Source organism: Poecilia reticulata, linkage group LG10 (assembly GCF_000633615.1).
Source record: "Poecilia reticulata strain Guanapo linkage group LG10, Guppy_female_1.0+MT, whole genome shotgun sequence".
In the NCBI taxonomy this organism is placed as follows: Eukaryota; Metazoa; Chordata; class Actinopteri; order Cyprinodontiformes; family Poeciliidae; genus Poecilia; species Poecilia reticulata.
Window position 1 is genome coordinate 16,026,325 of NC_024340.1, and position 23,702 is coordinate 16,050,026.

At 37.5% G+C, this 23,702-nt stretch overlaps 1 protein-coding gene across 3 annotated transcripts in view; it reads right to left on the minus strand.

The window, feature by feature from the left end:
- The window catches only part of drp2 (dystrophin related protein 2), a 253,596-nt gene that overhangs the window by 163,404 nt on the left and 66,490 nt on the right, over positions 1-23,702 (minus strand). For all 3 annotated transcript variants that reach the window (XM_008420715.2, XM_008420713.2, XM_017307074.1), the window contains exon 2: positions 4,016-4,181. The gene's annotated coding sequence lies outside the window, so the exon portion shown is untranslated. The remainder of the gene's footprint in view (positions 1-4,015; positions 4,182-23,702) is intronic.

Consider the following 23,702-nt stretch of genomic DNA (forward strand, 5'->3'; position numbering starts at 1 on the left):
TAATTTGGAGTCGGAGATAAGGCCAGGCAGAGGATTTTACCTGAGGGGAGACAGTAATTGAATTGGTTCCAGTAGGGTCAAACGCACCTAAATGACAACATGCCAAAACCCAGCGCCCACTTACGTAACGCCAAGAAACTTCAAACCGCGGGTCTGTAACAAGAGCAGATTGCAGGAACGCAGCTGTTGAACGCACCGCCACACCGCCGCAGGGCGAAATAAGGAGGAAAACAAAGGAAGACAGCAACCGGAGTTTCTCTTAGCGGTGAAGGGAGTCGAATTTCTCTTGTCAAATAAAGTTATGGGGGCATCATTTAAAACTTAGATTATGTGAGTCAAGAGTGATAACACATTTTGCTGGATGATAAACTGCCCCTGAACTTATTGCGATAAACTGTTTGAGACCATTTTCAACTAATAAAATGTTACTAGCATAACTACAGAAGAGCACAATCTCAAAGATCAATAAACTTCTAATAAACATTGAGAGCTGGAAGGCATTTTAAATGTAAAAAATAAACAAACAAAACAACCGGACCAACAAGTAAAATGCAATATGAAGTCTGTAAACAAAAAGGAAAGCAGCAGACTGAAGACTTTTGTCATCCAAGTTTTGGTTGAAAGAGAAAGAAAAAAGAGGAAAAACGATAAATTATGCACATGGAAATGATTGAAATGGTTTTAATTTATTATGTGATTAAAGAGCAGAGACATGAAAGAGTTAAAGCTGCGTTAACTTCTATAAAAAATGTTTTTTAGAAACGTGTTGAGAAAACATATGCGATCACCATGTTATCAGTTTGTTATGAAACAGATAAAAATCGACCTCCTCCATCTCCTGTCTGATGACATGCACCACCGCCGACCAAAAACAACCAATCAGAGCCAGGAGGAGGGTCTTAGCGCTATCAATCATGCTCATGTACTTGCTGCCAAATGTGCTAATGGCAGAGAAACAACTCACCATTATAGGAAAAACGTACATTGGTCGTCATCGGTGGCCATGCTAACTAGTCCTAGCATTCAAAACATGCTATGCTAGCTGCAATGTAGCAGAAAGCAATGAGCAGTGCCACATGGAGAAGTGATTGACAGCGTTAAGACCCGCCTCCTGGCTCTGATTAGTTGTTTCTAGATAGGACTGGGAGCACTGGGAGAAATCAGCAGAGCTCAATTTTATTCACAGACTATATGTTTTATATTATCACATCATAGTAAGTTTCAACAAATGTGTAAAGAAAAAGTATATAAAAGTTACATACTGCAGCTTTAAAAAGAGGCATACATGGAAATATCCCATTTTAGTTTTCTTAATTTTTGCTTGATCATTTAAAACAGACCAGAAAATTTAAGACAGATGAAATGTGAGAGAAGAAGAAGAAGAGAAAACTGTAATCATCTGAGGTTAAAAGTCACCTTGTATAATGTCTTAGCGATCACGGCTCTATAAACCAGAAACTATTTTACCTCGCTATCATTTTTTAAATGAGTGAGATGAAAATTTTACCTTAACTTTCATCTCCGCTGTCTTCATTTATGGGGGACGTTTCGTCAAGCTCTCAAGTTTTGCAGGAAAAGATTAAGTTAGAAATATTTTTCATCTTACAAGTCCTTCAGACATGATGGAGAAATTCTCAGAATTTTCTGATTCACCAAAACATTAATGGAAGAATTTATTTATTTAACCTGAACATAAAATGCACACAACATTAATGGTAAGTTTGAAAAACAATAATAAAACTACTATTCCTTTTTTTTTAATCAACCTCTGTTTTTGTTTTTGTTTTTTTTCCCTTCCTTCATGTCAGTTCAGCTATAATCCGAAACAAGATTTGTTTTACCTTAAAACATAATTAAATGATTAAAAGGAAAATTAAAACTAGACTAAAAAGTATTACAGTACTATGCATAAGTATTCACACACCTTGAATTTTGTCACATTTTGTGACAGGCAGCTCTAGCTTAGTTTTTTATCACAAAATAATGTGGTTATAAAGCAGAATGAACGTGTCATTTAATATCAATCAATACTGACACTTATTGATTAGTTTTTTGTTTTAAGTACCTGACATACCGCCAGACTGGTGGCGCGACCCTTCCTCTTTTATCCATTGTTTTCACTCATTATTTGTTTTTAAGCAGTTATAAGGCACGGAGGCAAAATCTTGCTCAACAGGCCGTTGCTAGGTAACCATAGAGTGAGTGAGTTGCTAGGTAACCACAGAGTGAGTGAGTTAGTTGATTCCACCAACCGTTAGCTGGCCGTGAGAGGTTGGGCAGCCAAAGCGTTTCCTCTGCCTACATCTCCCAGAATGCTGTGCGGCTCTGGATCAGAATTCAGTGAATGTTCTATAAGATCGATCATCTATTGATATTGATTATGTGTCTATCTTAATATATTGTTATTGATCCATTGCCCACCCTTAGGTAAACTATTTTTATATTTACACTGCATCCAGACAAATGACTGAACTGGTTGACGCTGGACTTTATTGATGTTTGAGGAAATGGGATTGAATACGACTGCATTCCAGAATATTTTTCTAACAGAAAAAAAATCATGCCTGGTTTTCCTTCCACTTCCCACTTCCACACTACTTTGTGTTGATCCATTAAAGGCAGCTTCAGTCCTCCAGTGTCACTGTCCGGTAACTTTGGATTCCTCCCTCCCACTCAAAATTGGTGTCACAGACGCCTATAAGATACGTTAAAGCTGCCAGGCACCAAATATAGCAATGAGAGAACTGTAGCATTCTCTAAATTATTACGGGATGCAAACATGCCATCTCACCATCAAATTATCCATCTTTTCATCTTTGCGCCGTCTTGATTCTGTTTATTCTTTTAAGAAGCAGCTGAAGGCTAATTTATTCAAACTGGGCGTTAACTAGTTTTATGCTGCATGATGTTAAATGTATGCCGTTTTATCTTTTATCTTTTTATCTTCTGTGTTTTAATGTTTTTTTTTAATAAAACACTTTATGGTCTTTCACCATAAATTGCTATGTCAATAAAGTTTAATTAATTACTACTAAAACACCAGGCTCCAACAGATTAATGGTTCCTACTCAGAAACCAGTTTCATTCACTTCTCAGCTGTGATTTTCTTTACTTTTTTTTCATTTTCACAAATGTTTTGGTTTCTGCTAAAAACTGCTTTGAAAATGTAAGTAATCTATCTGGAAGTGCGGCACCTGAAGGTACTGAGAATGAACTAAAATACTCCAAACATTGGACATTTCAACACATATTTCTACGGCTGTTTCAGGTTAAATAATCCTTCTCCTTATGGAGTCCAGAGAAACATCTGGACTAGACGTTTTAAGGTCACAGGTTCTGTCCAGAGATGTTGAAAATCAAACTACATTAGTATATTTGTTGAACCTAAACCACATTTAAATATCACTATATGTGTTTTCATTCACTTTTCAGCCATTCCTTCACATTGTCTAAATGGATGTTGTCTTTTCTCTCTGTTCAACAACATCTTGCTCTGAATTAACGGTAATGCTGAAATAAACAACAATATGAGCAAAAGCTTGTAAAAATGCTTCAATATCCCTGAATAAATCTGCTGAGCCTCTCAGTGATTATCTGTCGGTTCAGAAACAAAGGCGACTCCTTTCACATGATGCTTTTGGTCGGATTGATGTGATTAGTGAAGCTTTAAGAACTTTACTCTTTACAAACACGCAGCGCTGCCGATCCACACGAAGCAGGCACATTTTAGAAGATGATACCAGGAGTCAAACGAGTCAATAGGCTTGGAAAATAACCACTAATAAAACCCGCAAAGATTCGTTCAGAGCCCTCAGGCTTTTCTGTGTGGGTGTGGGAGACAGTATGTTATTACATGCTTCGCTGGAGAAAATGCCTCTTTTACATGAAAGCTGCACACATGAGTGAATCCAAAAGTAACAAACAAGCATGAGAGACATCTTCCAAAAGCATGAACTCTATAATCTCAAACCTCTGTCGTGCGCATCCCAGAACAATCGAAACAGTAGATAGTTACCCAGCGGTGAAGACGTGATTGACGTGGCTGCAGGATCGGAGCCTCTCTGGAAACGAGCCAAGCCGTCCGTGGCTGCCCTGTGATGTCGGAGGGGGAGGGCGGCCTGGACGCGGCGCGACAACGGCAGCAGTCTCCTCACGAAAGGGAACCGAGGGAGGGGAAGGACCTGGAACACAGAACAGGGTCAGAGTCTCAGCCCTGGTGGACAGAAGGAGATTTGATGAGAGATGGACATCATTTAAGAGCCGTCATTGGAGTTCAATCTATTCCACATGCTGGGCCGAATGCCAAAATCACAATGCTCCTCCGTCCTGAGAGCTCAGCGACGCTCAGAGAGCAGAACCAGCAGAGAAGTGGGGGTTAAGATGCGGTGACACCAAGCATAAAGCAAAGGTTCCCCCCAACCTTTAAGCGAGATAGACGGAGCCGCGTGCTGGGGCTGTAACTCAGCTTTGTAACTCCGGCTCGGTTCTTGGGCTGTTTATTATCTGCAGACAGCACAGGCGGGTCTGGAATATAGGACTGCTGAGACGCCGGGTGCCGGCCACCGGGAAGAAAAAGGGAGTGGGACGATGCAAGAGGAATGCCAATGAGGGTCCCCCGTCTCCACCCTGAGAATTAATTTTCTGCTCTGACAAAACACAGAAGTGCTAATCAACTCTACCCGGCCTCAGGTTCGATAGGAACCTTAAAGGTGACCTACAGTGCTTCCTTAAACCGCTAGAATAGGCCCATATGGGTGATTCAAAACATGTTAATTACACTTTTTGCACAAAATCATTCTAAGATAGTGAGATTTTATTTTGGTAAATTCTGACTATTTTGAGCTCCTTTTAGAAAGAGCTGTTTTAGGGGGTCTTGTCACTTTAAATCCAACCAAGCAGCTGCTGCTGGCCACGTCTCCAAATCAACATTTACGCTCACATGTGGAAATGGCTGCAAACAGATGCTCACTCATACAACTATACATCTTTGAAAAGCAGAAGTGAAGCCTCCTGAGCAACCAACAAGAATTCAGCAACTGGTTTCTGGATGGTAAATACTTGTTTATTCCAGCAGCCATTGTACTGCGCATCACCACCAACATCTACAATAACTCTTTGAAGAATTTTGAATTAATATGATACATGTTAAATGTTACAGCAACATTTAATTTCCCTTTGGGATCAGCAAACAAACAGCGGTCAAACCAGCTGACCAAACCCTCTGGAGTTGCGCCTGGGTTGCTAGGTAACGGGCTGAGCTTCACTGGGGTTGCTAGGTAACGGGCATTGCCTGTTGATTTGTGATGTTACATTCCGAAGGTTTTTGAAACAGGTAGTTTTTCTGACAATTAAAAACATTAACTTATTGTCAAAAATTGACAGGGTGTTTTTTTTTTTAAGGTTTTTAGAGGCTGTTGAGACTCAAATGAAAGTATAAAAACATGCAACAGAATTTTAAGTCCCCTTAAACCACAACTAAAGTCTTTCCTCTAAGCATTATCCTGATCTACAAAACTATAAAAATGTGTTTTTCTGATTTGACATAACCAAGAATTGCAGTTTGGAGCTAATGGAGCTGCAAAAACATCTGACATGGATTTTAAACAAATGTTATAGAAATGCAATACTGTGCACACATTTTAAAACCACTCAAAAATCCTTTATACTTTTCTTTCATGGAGCAAGAATTTCCTGTAACCTTTCAAAGTTTGTCCTGGTCAGAAGTGCTGAAGGCTTTCTGAAGGTCATCCAAAGCTCTCCTTTTATCTTCAGTTGCTTTTTTTGACTTTTTTTCTATATGAATAGCACGTCTTAGAAGACAAAATCCAGCAGGAGAGACGCATCAGCCTTCAGTTTTGGAAAAAATCAGAACACCCTATGACAGACTGTGTTTTTCTTAAAATTCTGGACATATACTGTAAATATTTAACATTAGTTGGCAGTCGTGTGCTTAAGTACAGTTTTGAGAATTTGTAATTTAGCTGAGAAGCATTATTAGTTTCAGCCCAACACATTTATTGATAAAATCATACTCTTACTACCCTACATTTCCCTAAAGGCTATTGTTACAAGAAGAACAAATAATTTTTGTCACACCTGTGTATGTGTGTTCAGATCAGAAAACAAATTTTCTTTTTGGGCTGCATCAAGATCATAAATGACCTCAAAGGGCCGGTTGTGGCAAAATGTACTGAAAAAAATACCCGTTAAACTGTTACAGTTTTTCCTGTGTTCAGTTAGTACTTCTTAAAATGTAGCAACTTTTAACATATTTTCACATTGCTGTAATTTAGCCCTGTATAAATGAAAACTGATTTGATTCGACTGAACTTTAAAGATGTTCTCTTTAAAGTTCTGCATAAATAGTTATGGTGGGCCGGATTTGGCCCGCGCGCCTCAATTTGAACACATATGTTAGTCATTTTAAAGAAAAACTTTAAAATCTTTCATCACCTTGGATAAAAGGCGCAAAAACAAGATGCGGAGGGTCTCAAAGGCTCTGAAGCATTACTTTATATGGAAATGTTAGTCAGCACACAGTTTGGCAGAAATGTCTGCAAGATTTCCAATAAATATCGAGTCCAGAGGTTAGGAGGAAACACAGCCCACAACACAGATAAAAGTTTAATGCCACACTGTAAGAGATCAACAGAAGACAAATGAGTTGAGCTATCTGAAAGTCAAAAAGTGTTGTTTATAATTCACATTATGGCTTTTTATACTGTGTGAGGAAATAGGATATTCCTTTGACTTATTGTTTTCCTGCCTGTCAGACCACCGGTACCGACGAAATCATTGTTCCCATTATGTGTTTTTGTAGAAAAGGGATGTTTGTTTACGTTTGTGAGACTGACAGAATATTTTACTGATTTAACGTATTCAATATGCCACTTTTTTCTTCTGCTGCATCCCGGGAGAGTGTCAGAATGAAAGCTGAATGAAACAGACCGCCGTTACATCACCAGCTACTGCAGGAAAAGTGAGAGACAGTTCTCATTTCCAGATCCGACAGCGAAAAACTCAGCACAGCAGCTACATCAGGCCCCCGCTCCCAGTAAATTACATTCCCCCGCTCACCACAAATAATGAAATGTTAGATTGTAGAGGATATTAACATGTTTGAATGTTTGTTAAAGATATTCATTTATTTAAGGCAAGACTGCCCAAAGGGGAAAACAGCAGGGAGTAGCAGGAGGAATGGAGAGAAGGAGCATCATGTTAAATATCAAAAGCAAATGCATAAATAAGGCCAAACAAGGTGAGAAACAGGAAACAGCACCGAGCTGCAACAAATCCTACCTCATATGTAAAACTGCTAAATGTTAATGACATGTAGCAAGCAGAATGGAGAAAGAAAGGTTAATCAAATCCAAAAATGTCAATAGAAAGTTGCATAGCTCTACTTAGCTTGAACCATGGAGACTGAATACATATATAGAGACTTCTGAATGCATTAAATAAAACAGTGGAAGAAAAAGATCATCTCTTTAACAAATGCTGTGGTGAAGGCAGCCTTCCTACGCAGTTCTACTCGATTCTCAAGTCCCTTCAGCGATCCGTCGGGATTTCTCCCATTGAGTTGGATTTCTGCAGGTAGGGCTTGTGAACGATTGACGTTGATTTTCTTAACTGTTTTTGAGGTGTAGCTAGAAAACAACAAAGATTTTCCAAACACACTTCCAAATATTGAGCAATGAAAGTTGGAGCAGCAGAAATGTTTAAGACATTTTATTGCTGGCAGAGATTTTGTGACCCTTCTCCCCATGAGGTTGTTTACAGCGCAAGCAATTTCCAATAATCCTCATCGAGTTGTCGCTTTGGCATTAGCGATTGGGTAAAATCAGATCGAATCAGGAAAAGCTGAAGCACATGCGAAACACAAATAAAAAGCTGAAAACTATAGGTAGAACATGGAGGAATCAGTTTGACAGATAATGTTTAACTATAAGCAGTTAAACTAGAAAAACAACACTTTCTAAATTCTATCGCTGCTTATCAAATTACATTATCATTCCTTATAATGGTGTTCCCTCAAATATGAAATACAAACAGTAAACAGCCAGAGGTTAGCCTTAAATGAAGCTTTGCTGTCATGAATTTTAATGTATAATGCTAAAGAAATAAGCGACCCTTCTTTACTTATTAATTTTTTGTTTGAAGTAAATGAAGTAAAATCATTAAAAGTGAGTCATCTTTACTTTTCCAACTGGTTAAAGAAAAATGCTGCAGCCAGTGTTATTTCCAGAACAAAGAGCATGCAACCATTTCTGAGCTCTACTTCCTGCACTGGCTCCTTTAGACTTGATATTGATTTTAAAATCCTGCTGCTCGGCTTTAAAGCCTTAAATGGCCGTACCTCTAAATACATCTCAGTCTTATTGCCCTGACTTTTTCCTTTCCCAGCCATTATGAGAGTCCTGCTTATTTTTTTCCTAGGTTACAGTCTGTGACAGAGAAATGGAGCATTGTTTTCATTAAGCCCTGCTTTTAATGGAATATCCTGTCCATTTAACCCCAGGCAGGTTTTATTTATACTCACATTTCCTTCAAACTATAACTATTCTGTTTCTGAAAACATTTAGCAATGTTCAATTAACTTATTACACATTTAATTGTGTATATCCAACTTAAAGGAACATATTATGCTTCCTTGAACAGGTTAGAGTAGGTCTATGCACTACACAAAACATATTCACCCAACTCAACATTTACACAGGAAAATGGCTGCAAACAGATGCGCAATTATACCGTACATCTTTGAAAAGCAGACATAGAGCCTCCTGCACAACCAACAAGAATACAGTAGTTTCCAGATTGTAGGTCAACAACAAAATATTTGTCTTTTCCAGCAGTCATTGTACAGGGCACACTGCGGTAAAACCAGTTGACCTAACGCTGCTTGGGTTGCTAGGTAACGGGCTGGGCTTCGCTGGGGTTGCCAAGTAATGAGCAGTGTCTGCTGATTTGTGACATTACATTCTGCAGGTTTTTGAAACGGCTCATTTTCCAGACACCACAAAATATTAAGTAATTGCCAAAAACCATCTGGGAGGATGTTTTAACCACTTGGGCTGGTTTCAGAAGCTGTTTACACCCAAACTGGAGTACAAAACATGCAAAATGTGCATTTTGCTTAATTCATTGCCTATAAGGCCAACTTCATTCTGGATTAATCAACACGATGCTCCTATGTATCACAATAAAATGTGTCCAAACTGCAGCAAAAGTTAAAGATCTTCTTCTGTACCCAACAAGTTTTTGTATCCCTGAAACTGACTTCTGCTCTTACTATGCTCTAACCTCCAGGAAGAATCAGAAATACCCCCAACGCCCCTAAGAAAATCCCCAACCACCAACGGTTTTTAGAAGTCACCTTACCTAGCAAATACAATCCGCATGTGCTTAATGTAACGTCAGTATATATTAAAAAAAGTAGTTTTCTGAAGGTCTCAGAGGATTGTTAGAAAACAAACAGCATTATAAAGACAAAGGCACACAGACGACAGGTCAGGAGGAAGATGTGAACAAGTTTTAAAGCAGCGTTAGGCTATAAAGCAGCATTTAAAGATGAGTGTCTCATGAGGCACGCTTCAATCCATCATCTGAAAATGTGAGGAGAATTACACAACTGGAAACCTACCAAGACACTGATCAGAAAACCAACCAAGCATCCTTGCAGAAATCCACAGCTGAGGTGGAAGAAAATGTTTACAGGAGGACGACCATTTGTCATGCACTCCACAAAGCCAGCTGACATAAAAAGAGTATTAAGAAGGAAGAAGTGTTTGTTAGTTAAAACAAAATACAAAATGTCTGTCCATGTTAGTGCAAACATCACTGTGGGGCAATATCTGAACTCTGACACTAATAATGCTTTTTTTATTTAGTTTGTGCAGAACTGTGACTTACAACATCTTGCTAATTTGCACTCTACTTAGTCTGAGCTGGTGGAAGTGTTGTTATCCAGGTGCATTAACCAAATCAGAAATATGATATAAAGAGAAACCTGCGAGCTGCTGGTGTTGTTTTTTCCTCCTCCCACCTCATACGCCTTATTAATCAGTAAACACCTTGAAAGAGATTTCCTTTAATTGCCTCACAGGCAGATATTCAGTCCATCTGCAGCCTCAAGAATGACCCAGTTCCTTCAGTCTCCCAGCAACCCTGGGAGAAGTAAGGAGAGTTTAACCCAAGCTGGTCGTCCAACTCCAGCAGCAGATGCATCAAATGATGTGTGGGTTTTTGTGCAAGGAACGAGTGGATTAGACGATACAAACTGTGGTTTGAAGAGCATCAGTTGAACTCAATGCGTGATGCAGCTGGTCTGCCAAAATCATTGCAATAACCTTCTAAGGAAACTGGGAGGCAGACGGAAGATGAGCTGCAAGCTTGGCAAGAGTCTCTGCAGCTCTGCTTTGGACATAGCAGGAGATAAAACATGCCTGGTGTCATGAACACTCAAAAAAAGGAAACACCACCGTCCTGCGTTTTGAGTCTCCTCTTCTTAATATGCTCTTTCTGAAACCAAAATGTCTTTTGATAACCAGGAACAGGAACTGTTGGAAAAAAGTCAAGAGCCAAACAAAGGAGATCCACAATATCAACCAAGAGTCCTTGCAGAAATTCAGAGGAAACAAAAAAGATTTTAAAACAATTCCAAATATTTCAAAGAGTTTTTTTTCAAATGTAATTGTCTTTTCTCAGCTTTCTAAATGTTTCATATTTTTCTATAGCACTCAAAGCATTCATCAGGAAATTTCATTTAATTAAAATCACAACATTGTGGCATAAGGTTCACATCTTCTCGCTAGATCACGCGTGTTCTCCTCACCACTTTGAAAAATCAGATCATCGAACATCTGAAGCCTTTTATCTATAAGTGATAGATCAGATCTCAACACCATGCACTTCATTTGAAGTTGCTGTTGACTAACGAGGGTATTAACTGCTTTGATCTTTGCATTGCGGTATTAGATGTGTATTTTTCTCAGCATATGAAAAAAACTCCAGATGTGAGGCAAGACTTCAGACGTCCATATGCATGAAGACAATTTGGTACACAGAGCTTCCCCCCCCCTGGCTCTCAGCTGTGCTGGATCCTTCAGCAGCTATTTCCAGTTGTGCACAACAACCCCAAGTGGATGAATACTCTTGCCATTCATAAAATGTGTGCCCTACAAACCTACATAAAGAGGCGGCTAAGTTATGCTGCACTAGTTTAGAGGAAGGAGATTTTTAGGTATTAACTTTCAAATGTATTTTTAACATTTTTCTTATGTAGATGCAGCGTTTCAGTGCTTCAACGTTGTGTGTGAATCCCAGTGCTCTTAAATGGATAAAAAGCAGATAAAAACTTTAATTAGTTTAGTTTCTGAAAGGGTAAATATGGTGGTATTTGGTGGTAAATATCAGTCTTACAATGATCATGCATTTAATTTTTTAGTCCACTTTCAGAAGGTCTAAGTCGCGAAAAGCTTCAAAACTAAAATAATGATGAAATGTCAAGAGGAAACCTCTTTAAATCCCATATTTTAACACTTTAGTCTTGCAACTGTCTTAAATAGGTTACATTACTAGTTAAATCTGTAAAAAATTAAAATTAAATGGAAAATTATATTGTAGCACCAATGAGTTGATTTCAGAAGAGCGTCTAACATTTTTCATGATCACCTGTCAGGTATTTGTTTTGTTTTTTTCCTCTTTTCTTGAGGACAAACAACCAAATGTGGTCACTTTGATGACCAACCAAAATAGGCTCCAAATGCCTCTTTAAAAGCTTAGTAGGTGGTTAGCAAGCAGCTACATAATAACCCCAATATCCTTAGTTTTCAGCAAAAAAATAAATAAAAAACCTAAAATCAATTCCCATGATTCTCTCTGAATCATTTTTTCTTAGCAATTTTTCTACATGCATCACTGAGAGTCCAACTTAGGCTTAATAAAAGTCTGTTTACAGTGTAGGAATAATATTCAGAAACTTATTCTGATTTTTTTGTCCACTTCCCTAAAGGAACTGATAGGAAAATGGGCGAAGAAGCAGACAAAGTTTAAAGAAAAACTTTGACTTTCACAAAACTTGTAGGGCTATTGATTAATACAACATCAAATTCTTATGAGAAAGTACGTCTCCTTGGAGAGAATATCCAAAGAAAGTAGGATGTAAGTCAGTTAGGGTGAATCCACTAATAAAGGCTGTGAGCATCAAATACAAAGTAGTAAAATATTGATCATTTTTATACTTGGCTGCAGTGACACAGATACAGTAGCCAAAAAAAATGAAGGTTAGAAATGCAACAGAAAGAAAGTGAGATGATTAAGACTTATTCAACGCATGTAATTTTATCTGCCAGTCAAGATTTTCACTTCACTTGAAGGACAGTTTTTCAGCAAAAACACAATTTGAATGGAAGGAGATGGAAACTGCTGCATTCACATGCACATTTTGCAACAACAAAAAAATACTGCTGAAGTATCTATTTCCATTTCTTATTTTTTGGTTTTAGAAAAATAAATGACATCAAGGGAAATCTTCAAACAACATGAACGGATAACTGGATTTATATTCCCCTGATCCTAATAGAGATTAACAAGCTGTTTATTCAGACTTTTCGAGCCAAACATCACGCTTCTGACAGATTTATACCGACAAACAGGCAGACAAAGTGTTGTTTAGACCTTAAGTGCAGATCTGTCAGTCTTTCACATAAGCACAACATTGACACTAACACGTTGTGCGACTGAATGCTAAAATCCACCCCCCACCATTCTGTTGTTCCCCAGTGGCGACCCGCTGACCCTGAATGTTTCGCCGCCTCGAAACATTTCAAAAGGAATCCAGTCGGTTCGAAGGACATCAGGCTGTCAAAGCATCACTTTCTTCAAGGTGGATAAGGGGCACTCACACCCCCGAGCCATTTTCACGCATCTCCGCCCCCCCTACTGGCTTTTCCCCCGAACTGATGTAAGGCAGTACGAGAGTTCAGTCGTGTAGCCGCTTGTCAGTTTAAATAGGACAGTGAAATGCACTTCAATCGCACAGCACAATTCAGCATCCACAGTTTTAAGCGCTCATGTCACATTCACGCTTGCTGGACAATAAGGCGTTTTGTCTCTGGGTATAAGGGTTCACTCACTCAGAAAAGTCCAAGCCACGATCCAGGGGCATGAAATAGGTTTTGGCTGGTGAGATCAGGGTTGTGATAGTTTAGGATTATTCATTATAGACACGTTGAGGCGTGACGTCACACACACAAGATCCCACCCGCCATTTCCCTGCTGAAGGGTGAAAAGCTGCTTGCCGACGACCAGCATGTTGTCAACATAAAGCGCTAAATTAATTATCCCTACAGGTTTATTCTCCAGGTTTCATTTTGTTAATGGAGTTGTTCTGCAGCGGAAGCGCGGCTATGGATCACAAGAATAATCTTTTTACTCTCCAGCAACAAGATTATTCGTTGTGCACTCGTGCAAAATTTGCGGCTGTAAACAATAACATGCAACGTGTTTTATAATTTCGTTTTATTTTGTTGCTACTTTTTGTCTAATTCAGTTACTTTTAATGAGTTTTCAGAGTGTGCTTGCTAGCTTTTATTAAATATTGTTTTGTTTCAGCTTATTTCTTAGTAGTTTTTGTTTTTTCAATAAGGTCACGTTGTGATTATGTTAATGTTGATTGGGTAATAAATATTCAGCGGATTCCATTTTCAAAAAATTTATGCAATTATTGTTGAACAACCCACTAACTCGTGTCTTGTCCCAACTTTTGCTGTCAGCGTTTTAAGACTAGCACCACCAAGATTAGTGTGGAGTGCTGTAATTTGCCGACAGCTGACGTAAACCTAAGTTCAATAGACCAATAGATTCATATACACAAAAACGAAGGATATTACATTTATAATTTCAGTATATCTTACTTAGTTTTATAAATGCATGATATAGTTCCAGTTGGTTGTAGTTTTGGGTTCAATTAACAAAATGTTTTTTAAATTTCAGTGTTCATTATTCCGCTAGTTTTAGTTAACTAATAACGTTTGTGAGATATTGCTTGTAGGAGATTTTAACTAATTGTATCAAACGTACTGTAATAGAGAGATTAAAATCTGGTAGAACCATTTGTTCATAAGGGGGGAAAAGAACATAAAACCCAATGCAAAATAAGAGAAACAAATCAATACGTGTGAAAAGTACAACAGCCAACAAGAACAAAGAAAACATGCAAGACGGCGAGGAGAGAAAAGGTGGAACAAGAGGCATGAAATGAAAAATAAGGGACAAAGAGAATGCCAGATGAATAGGTTATACCCTTTATTCTGAGCTAGCATCAGACAGAGAGGCACCAAACACATTCACCAAGAGATTCCTGTAACATGGCAGCAGTCTTGTTCCTCCTCCTCCCATTAAGCCCAGGTTCATGTGATGGGAAGTGAAATACTAGGAGGACCTGAGGTCATTTTCGTTCATCTCGAAGGTATGTCAGCAATCCCCCGGCAGGTCTCTGCGATTGGCGTTCAGAATAAAACCATCTTCACCGTATTACAGCAGATGGTTCCCATAGCTCAGGCAAACTACAGCTCCTCTGCACACATTCACCAGCATGGAAAGGTAGTTATTTACCACTATACGCTATAATAAATGGTCAATAGGATTCATCCACCAAAATCTTTTACACATTACTCAATATTATACAGCGGGAGGGAGGGATAACTAACAGGGATAACTGGGGTTAATACAACTTTTCCTTTTTTTCTCCTTCAGTAAAAGAATGAAAACAACATTTTTGCTAAGGGGAATTTAACTTTGAGTCAGTAGCTACTGTTCAGTGAATCCATTCAGCCTCAACAGCACAAGCATTTTGCACTATATGTCCCCTTTAAGGAAAATAAAATCAATTTTCCAAATCAGTAGGCTATCTAAGAAATAAGGGATACCACCAATACCTCAGAAACCATAAAATGTTGGTGCATAACATTTTTAAATAACAAGCTACGTTCTTCTGCATATTTTTAAGATTTTATTCCCATTTAACACCAATTACCTGCTGTTTTAAATTAAAAACACCACTAATGTCTAATAACTGAAATTAAAACAATCGCAAAGTACTTAATTGTGTCATTCCCAAAAGTGGTGGATAATATAAGTACGAATGAAATAATTATCACGCAGTTATTGTTTTACATAAAACAAAGGATGAAAAATTCAGTTTATAAACACAAATAAGTGAAGTGACATGCCTGTTTAACATGTCTGTAAACACAGCTGCTACCAGCGTTCTGTTAGCCCCATTTGTGGGGAGGCTGAAGTGTGAAAATCACCTTTCAAACTTCAACTTCAATCAATTCTTTCACACTTGCCAATATGTCCTGCCAGCCAGAAGAAATGCGAAGCAATCAAAGAAAGAAAACCCAATAACATGTCACACTAACTCTACAAAGCAAAAATCACACTGCCACAGTGCAAGCAGGCATGATTGAGCATCTTATCAACATCTATGGTGCTTCTTGTTTTCTTGCCCACTCCTTTTGTCTGCAGGAGAAACAAAGGTGGCAAAGAGATGAATAAATATCTGCCCAGCGCAGCGTAGCAGCTTGGCGAATGGTTGAGGTGGGAAGGCATACAGAGTGGCCATCTTTAAGCGTGTCCTCTCCATTTCTATGTCCTTGCTGCCACCTTGCTCTCACATTGCTCACACTCCATTATTCATGGTGTAAAATAGCCAAGACACGACCAAAGATAAAGACAAGCCAAACAGGAGCAGTAGAGCAGTAGAGCAGTGTTTCTCAAAGTTTTTCAGGCTGACGACCTCTTAATCCGTTTAATAAAGACTCACAAAAACACCACATCTTTATCTATTCAAGCTGAAAAGACAATATTAGTCTTTTAATAGTGTTGTTTTCTTTGTTCATCCAACTGAGAAAGATGGTTTTGTTTTGTAAGTAAATATATCTCCTCAGGGGTCATTTTCAGTTATTTACAGATTCTTAAAGTGTGAAGTTTACAAATGATGTCAAACACATGGAAATAAAAAAGGAAGTTGTTCTTTACCACCAAGTGTTGTAATTTATGCATTAATAACATTTTAGGGATATTTGTAATTTAGAAGCGAAATTAAAGGAAAACAGACTTGAGTTTCTTTGGCAGAAACAAAAATCCTCTTCTGCACTATTAAATATAAAATATCCACCCGCTTCTATCAACTGCATGTATATTTAATTTAATTTAAAATTATTTAAAGTCAAATAATTCATTTTGTCAATTTTTCAGTAGAAATTTTGCAGAATAAACAAAAACAACTATAGCCGTTGACGTGTGAGCAGAGCATTATTAGCAGAACAGTTCTCAAGACTGGAGTCATACCGTTGAAAAGAATCGAATCGTTCGTGAATGACATCAATTCTCTCTGTAGGCATGACTTGACTTCTTCCGATCCTGTTTTCTTTCCACCGATATCTTCATATTATCTTTTCTGAGTTACCCGGTTTTAAGTCACTTATCCATCGTTATTTTTAAACACAATCCTTCGCTAAGCTAGCTGCAGCGTCGCACTTTGAGCTGACGTCACGGCAAATAAACGGTCGGTTACGTGCAGTACCGTGCACGCCACTAGGGGGCGGCGGCGGACCACCAGTGGTCAGGAGCCTACAGAGAAAGACCGTGAATACTTGGGTTTAGGGAACAAAAGCTTATCGCTTTCTCGTTTTCATCTGTTTGTAGCAACAATCTGATCGTCAAGCAGCAAACAGGTAAACTCTGCTGTTTGATTACTGCTATTTATTTAGCTGTGGAGCGACGCAATCACCACACAATTTATATCTGAGAAATGAAACCGTGTTGAAGAACTTGCGGTAATTAGGAGGCATAATTAAAGCTTTTGGTGCACAAACTAGTTTTGCAGGGATGCTTGCTGCACAACTACAAACCCGAGAAGAAATCCATTTGCTCCGGGTCTGTGATCTTAAGCAGCACAAAGGATTTCATTTGTTCAGCAGATTGAGTAGTAATACATCACATGTTTGGTTAGTTCTTGCTACAATCCCACATACATTTGAGAAAATGCTGACTGGCTCCTGCGGGTTCAGTGGTATACTGAATTTTCCATTTACAAATGGTGCATCCATTCAGATGTGCAGTTTTTGCTCTGTAAGTGTAGTGAATGGGCCTCTCCGGAGGGTCATATGCAGAGATTAGTTGCCGCTATCTTCTCCTAATGAACCCTGTGAGGATGTGGCTGACGGGGCATGATGCCATATTGCACATCTGAAGTAGTTTTTATTTAATTTTATTTAGTCTATTTATCTATCCATCATGGAAGATGCAGGCACAAAACTCCACAGCTATCATTTTGATGAATAAATCTATGTATCGCACCACATTTTAAATATGCATCTCAATAAATTAGACTATCATTGGAAAATTTAAGGGAATGTCTTACTTATAATAGATCTTTTACACAGTGAAGCATTTATTTCTGCTAGTTCTGCTGATTATGGGGTAAGTGAATAAATCAGTTGCTCAGATAATTGTAATGAAACAAAAGACCAAAAAAGGCTTTTTAATACAAAAACGTTATGTCATGAGCATGCAGACACTGCAAAAACACAAAATCTTACCAGGTATTTTTAGATCGATTTTCTAGTGCATGTATTTTAATACACTTAAAATAAGACAAAACTAACTCACAAGTACATTTTCAGCAACATTTATGTAAATTATTTCTTAATATTTATGTAAAAGTATTAGTTCCTTTGGCAGATTATTTCACTAATAAGACATTTTTGCCATGTTATTAGTAAAATAATCTACTAGGTGAACTGGTACTTTTTCATCAATATTAAGAAATTATTTACTTACAAGCTCCTTTATCTTGCCAAAGAGTCACTTATAAGTTGTTTTTGTTTTATTTCAAATGTTTGTAAGATATTTACATCAGAAACTACAAAAACACTTGGTAAGATTTGGTGTTTTTATAGTGTATAAATGCTGCTGACCTAACTTTTTCTGGTTTATCTTCCTCATTGGAAATAAGCCAATTAAGGTAATTGATAAGGAAGTTGATTGTTTACAAAGTGCTGTATCCAAATATATTAATTAAAGGTTTAGTGGAAGGAAAATGTGAGGCAGAAAAAAGGTAGGTCAAAAGGATAACTAGAGTTTTAGAGGATTATGGAGAATATTCTCCATAACATGCTGCCTTAATGCAGTAATTTATGCAAAAGAAGCCCTGAATACTTATTTAGAACATGAACTATTAGTTATAGTTGTACTATTGTCTAAGAAACTGTAAGCCATAACCATCAAATGTGTTTCAGTTCTTGACTTGAAGATGAATAATTAATTTGTTGGTTTCCACCTGTAGAAACAATGAAAAATAATTGACTATTACTTAAATTGTAATAAAAACAACAGCTGAACTCTCAAAGCTGCCAACTTCTCACTTACTGGTTTTCATGTAAAAATGCATGTTCTCCTGCACAGTTTATGAAATTGTCCTACATATAATCCTCCTCACTTTGTAAGCTTGTGCAAAAAAAAAAAAAATCCCCCAGGCAGTTTTCCAACTTTGCATTCACATAAACTCCATAAAAAGACACTTTTTTTAATCTTTCTTTGACAAGCTGACTCCTTTGCCACCAACTTTATTGAGTTAAAAAGATTCTAACAAGGACTGCAACACAAACCCTGACCAGGTCAGGTTCCCCGAGTCACAATTATTCATTCATATACTGCAAAATCCATTAGATGTAGCTGCATTTTTTATGAAGGCCTTGTAGAAGCTTGCAGTGTTTAATCAATGGGAAGGCTTCGTTTTTAGGACGGGTCACTGGTTTCAGGCGAGGTTCCCTGACGGTTCTCCTTGAGAGGTGATCCAGCTCCAATTAAAATGCAGGTCAGCGTCACACTACGAAGATGAGAACCTGGAAGAGGATTTCTTTCCGTTTTCTGTTGACTAGCAGGTTGTTGTCCGACTGGTTGATTGTTACCAGCAGGGAGGTCCAAAGTGCGGTCCGGGAGCCATTTACAGTCCCAATAATGATACAAATTTGACCCGTCAGTACAGGTGGCTGATCCAGATGGAGAGGTTTTATTTTTAAAATCTTCTTACAACATGCTGGGTTCAACACAAAGTATTCATCTTTTAAAGGGGCGGTATTATGTGAAATCAAATTTTTTGAGCTTTATATTACATTATAATGTTATCGTGAGGTAAACATTTACCGTGTTGTGATGTCAATCCCTCATCAAAAACACACCTGGAGTGTTGTCTTGATTCTTTCATGCATGTTTGAGAAATCCTTCCATCTCTATGGCAACCATTCAGCTGTGCAAAACGCCTGGTTGAACTTAGCCCCGCCTTCAAGGACAAAGCTCCTCCTCAGAGCTGCCGCCTCACAGAGCAACCCTTCCCCATTGTGCTCCTTCAGACTAGCCAGCAGCAATTAGCAAACACCTTATGGAAATTCACATCTGCTGAGGTCATTATATGAGCTACTTCTCAGTGAAACGCTGGTAAAAACATTTTAAAGGGTTATGTTACGGCCAGTGGCCTTTTCTGTGTTTGTTTGTTTTTTTTGCAGTGGCAAATCAGACTGATTTCACCTTGAAGTGGGTGCTGCCTTGTTGTCCTGTGCAACACCCTGAGGCCTACCGTGATTGGGTCATCAATTGCCGGCTCCACCAATCACTGTTGAGGCCTCCCTTTTAAAACCAAGAACTTCCTGGGAGAAGGAGCGGCTAGTTTCTTTGTTGAGACAGCTTGCCACTCTGTTGGGTGTGTGTGGGATTGCTGTTAACCGTTAGTATTTTGTGAGCTTTTCTGTACAAGTGTGATAGGTTTGATCCTGTGGGTTTTTTTTTACTGCTATTAGAGAGTTGTGGTCCACTTTGGCTTTGTTAAATTGTGACTGCTTCAATAGTTTTACCCTGTAGGGTTTTGTGACGCTACTACAGATTTGTAGCTTATTTTGTTTGTTTGTTTTTTGTTTGTTTAACCTGATTGTAAAGTTCACCTTGGTTAAGTTTGGCTCACAGCTCTGATGGTTTGTGGATTTTGTATTTGTTTAGTACATATTGGCTGTAAGCTTTTACCCTTTTGATTATTGTTACCCCTTTTTTTTCCTCTCCTTTTTTGTCAGAAATCCAAACAATAAATCTTTAAATTGTTAAGCCATAACATCTAGGTTTCTTTAATGTTACTTCCCTTTCCCCTGGCCGAGCCGGGTCGTAACAGGTTAATACAGGAGCATTGTTGTGATGACTTCCTGAAGGCGGCGTTTCAGAAAGAGTAGGAGCTTCTTAAAGAGACAGACGCCCAATTTTGAAGTGTTAAATTACAAATTCAAATTTTTTTAAGGCAGCAGAGTTACTAAAAATTATACATAAATATACATAATCCTGCCCCTTTAGTGAAAAAAAGCTGTTGCAGGATGAAAATTTTATTTTCTTGTTAGCAATATGACATTTTTTTATAAACTTTAAATTGCTCATGTTTATATTTGCATTTGCTAATATTTAACACTTTGGAAGAAGTAGCTTGTCAACTAGTAAGCAAATTCCCTTTGTGGATCCATAAAGCATATTCTGATTCTGATTACAGGTAGATTTATGTGTCCAGGTGGAAGCAACAAATGACTGCAGTAAAACATTCAAACAAACAAAACAGACAGAGGCTTTGATTGCTGCAACTGATTGGTTAATTGGGTTGTTCAGAATATTCTTGAAAGCATCTATTCTTACTTTGGATAAAAAACAAAGACAGACAGACAGAAGAAAAGAAAAAATACACAATGCTTCTAAGATAATCTTAGAAGAGAAATACTAAATCAACGCATCCAGGGATTAAAACACGACTAAAAATTAAAGGTGTAAAAATCACGGTTGGAACGTGTTTGAGTTTTAAAATATGATTTTGTTTCACTTTGATCAGCAGTAAACAAGAAATCATTTTCAATTTCTGAAATTGAACTTTTTTAAAGGTTTTATTTTTGTTATAAAACTTAAGTGGAAAGTATAAGAGATTTGATTAGATTTCTTCATTGTTTAAGTCCTATCAGACATAATCGTCAATGTTCAGATTTTTATATTATTCACAAACCAGGGCATTGAAGACATTTTTAAACACTGCAATTTTTCTCCCTTTGTTCTTCACAAATGGATATTAGTTTCAGCAAGCATAAAACTGTGACCTTTTCAGATTATTCTGATTTTCTTCGGCTCAAAACCTTTTGCTTTACAGCCGTAATTAAAACAGGCACCATGTTGTTACATTCTATTATAGTCAATTAGACATTTATGTAAACAACTAATCTCCCCTGCCTTCGCTGCAATTTCTGCTTTTACACACAACACACTTAAACACAAAGGTGATTTCGATTGTTTGGGTAAATTAAAAATAACTTATAAGCCATCTGCGCTGTGATTATTTTTCACATTTGGCATTAGCACCAGTCCACGGTATTCAATGGCAATATCAGGCACATATGCTGGATAAATATGTCAGTAAACCGCTTATTGTTTATATTAATTTCCCTTGCAAATGGAAGAGAGCTCTTTCTCTGTGTCTGTTGTTCATATTTGTTGTACAACAGTGCAGCCATCTTAATTTATTTCCTTGGTCAGACTGTATTAAGAAGCAGAGCATGATTTATGCAGGACACAAACAGCCTCCTCAACCTCACAAAGAGAAAACGAGCCAGTGTGAAGAGCTTGTCCAAGTTCCAGGAATAAGCTGCCAAATATCAGTCATCTTCCTCCTCCACATTATGCAAAGTGACAGAAGAAGATCTACGAGCGAGCGGTGTTTGTTGCAGTATGTGTTAGATTAATGCAGGCCAAAGACAGCCTCCTCCTCCTCCCCAGACAGGCAGGATGGAGAAATAATGTAATTTAACTGCAGACTGAGCAGTGAAACAACAGCTATTCTCAAAATAAACACGCTTTTCTATCCATAACCATTCATTCCCTCACCACCATTCAAACACATTTGCTAAACCAAGTGGGAAGTTCATCTTAGGCTTTCCGGTTTTAAGAAACCTGCGCCGTTATTATTGTGGTTCCACTTCCATTATGAAGCATTTAGCAACGGATTTCACAACGTTACCACAAAAGACTGGAAACTACTGGAAACTTTCCAGCTGTTAAAAAGAGACAAAGCTCAGAAAACTTTCCAGTCGTGTGGTTGTGGCCATTTATGCTGAAGTTTGCAAGTTTTATTGATATAGTTTGTCTTCAGGCAGTTATACGATAGATTAGAACCAACATCTGTAATTAATTTTTATATTTGGAATTGTTTAGATTACTTTGATAATCACTTTAATGGGAGGTTCTAAAAGTTAAGACACTTAAATTAATCACTTAACAATTTGTTAAGTGATTAATCAATTAAATGTATTAATTTAATCAAATGTAATTTAATTACTGAAATTTAATGTAGTAAATTTATAACACTAAGTCTTCTTAATTTAAGTGATTATTTAAATTAAGGGGAGATGCTTTTGTTTAGTAAATGTCCGGTGTGATGACAGGAGGTTTTGGTAAAATAATCTGTTTGTTTTTTTTACCATTTTTTGAACTTCAAAAAGATCAAAAAATGAACTTTTTGAAATTACAACTCTTACAACCGAGTTGTAAGAGATTTTTAGTAATTGTTTTGTCTATAATTTTGCAAAATATGTATAAAGTATCTTTTTTTTGTTTGTTATTTTTGTCAATCAAGCCAGAAGTTCAATAGCAAAAACAAAAATGTCCACGTTTATTGCAAATTTTTGTTTTTGGAACTGCTTTAGACATCTTCAAAACTTTATTCCAGGCTTTTCTGCTGTTCCAATCATAATGATGCTGTTTGTTCACTCATGTTGATTGAACATCTGGATTTATGTTTATTAAGTATGTCTATTAGCTAATTAAGCTACGTCTAAAGCTAACTGAATAACAATCTTATTCAATCGTATCACGGTAACACTTTCCAGACGTTTATTTGAAAGAAAAAATGAAAAACAAAGCCCCCTTTTTCATCCCACTTATTTGATCCATCATAATAAATCCTGATAAAAACACATGTTGGTTTGTGGTTTTAATGACACTGTGAGGTATTAAAGCTCCGCCTATGAGGCTGTTAAATCTTTTCCTCATGATGACGCATCGTTCAGTGCACCGTCACTGAGGAATCCCCATGAGAAAAACCCCACAGCACACACACTTGCAGCATTTAAAATCGATTTTCTCTGCAAAGTCATTATGGGATTGTTTGACTTTTCAGCTATTATGGCACTGATGAGAGAAGACAGCAGCTGATGGATAAATAACTGCTTTGATTTAAACGTTTAATCTTTATTTCTGGACTATTAGCAACATGTTTGCTGTACGAGCTGAATAAATAATTTAGTCACAGATTCTTCTCGGTTACCTCATACATGCTGCGCTACTAATAAAATCTAAAGCCTATGGAGAATCTTTGCTTCTCAGGGTTCAAAAATGTTTTATTTGAGTTGCTCCTTTTTATTTTAATGTTGATTTCAGAGACATATTGTCAGTAGTTCATAGAATAAAGAGTAAAATGAGAGAAACTGATCATTTTAAGTGATCTCTTAATTTTTTTCAGAACTGTATATCAAAAATATTAAAAGCCTAGTAACAAAAATACATTTTTGAAGTAGTTCAGTCCAATTAACGGCCCTTAGAGAGCCAATTAACTAGCAAAAAGTTTGGAT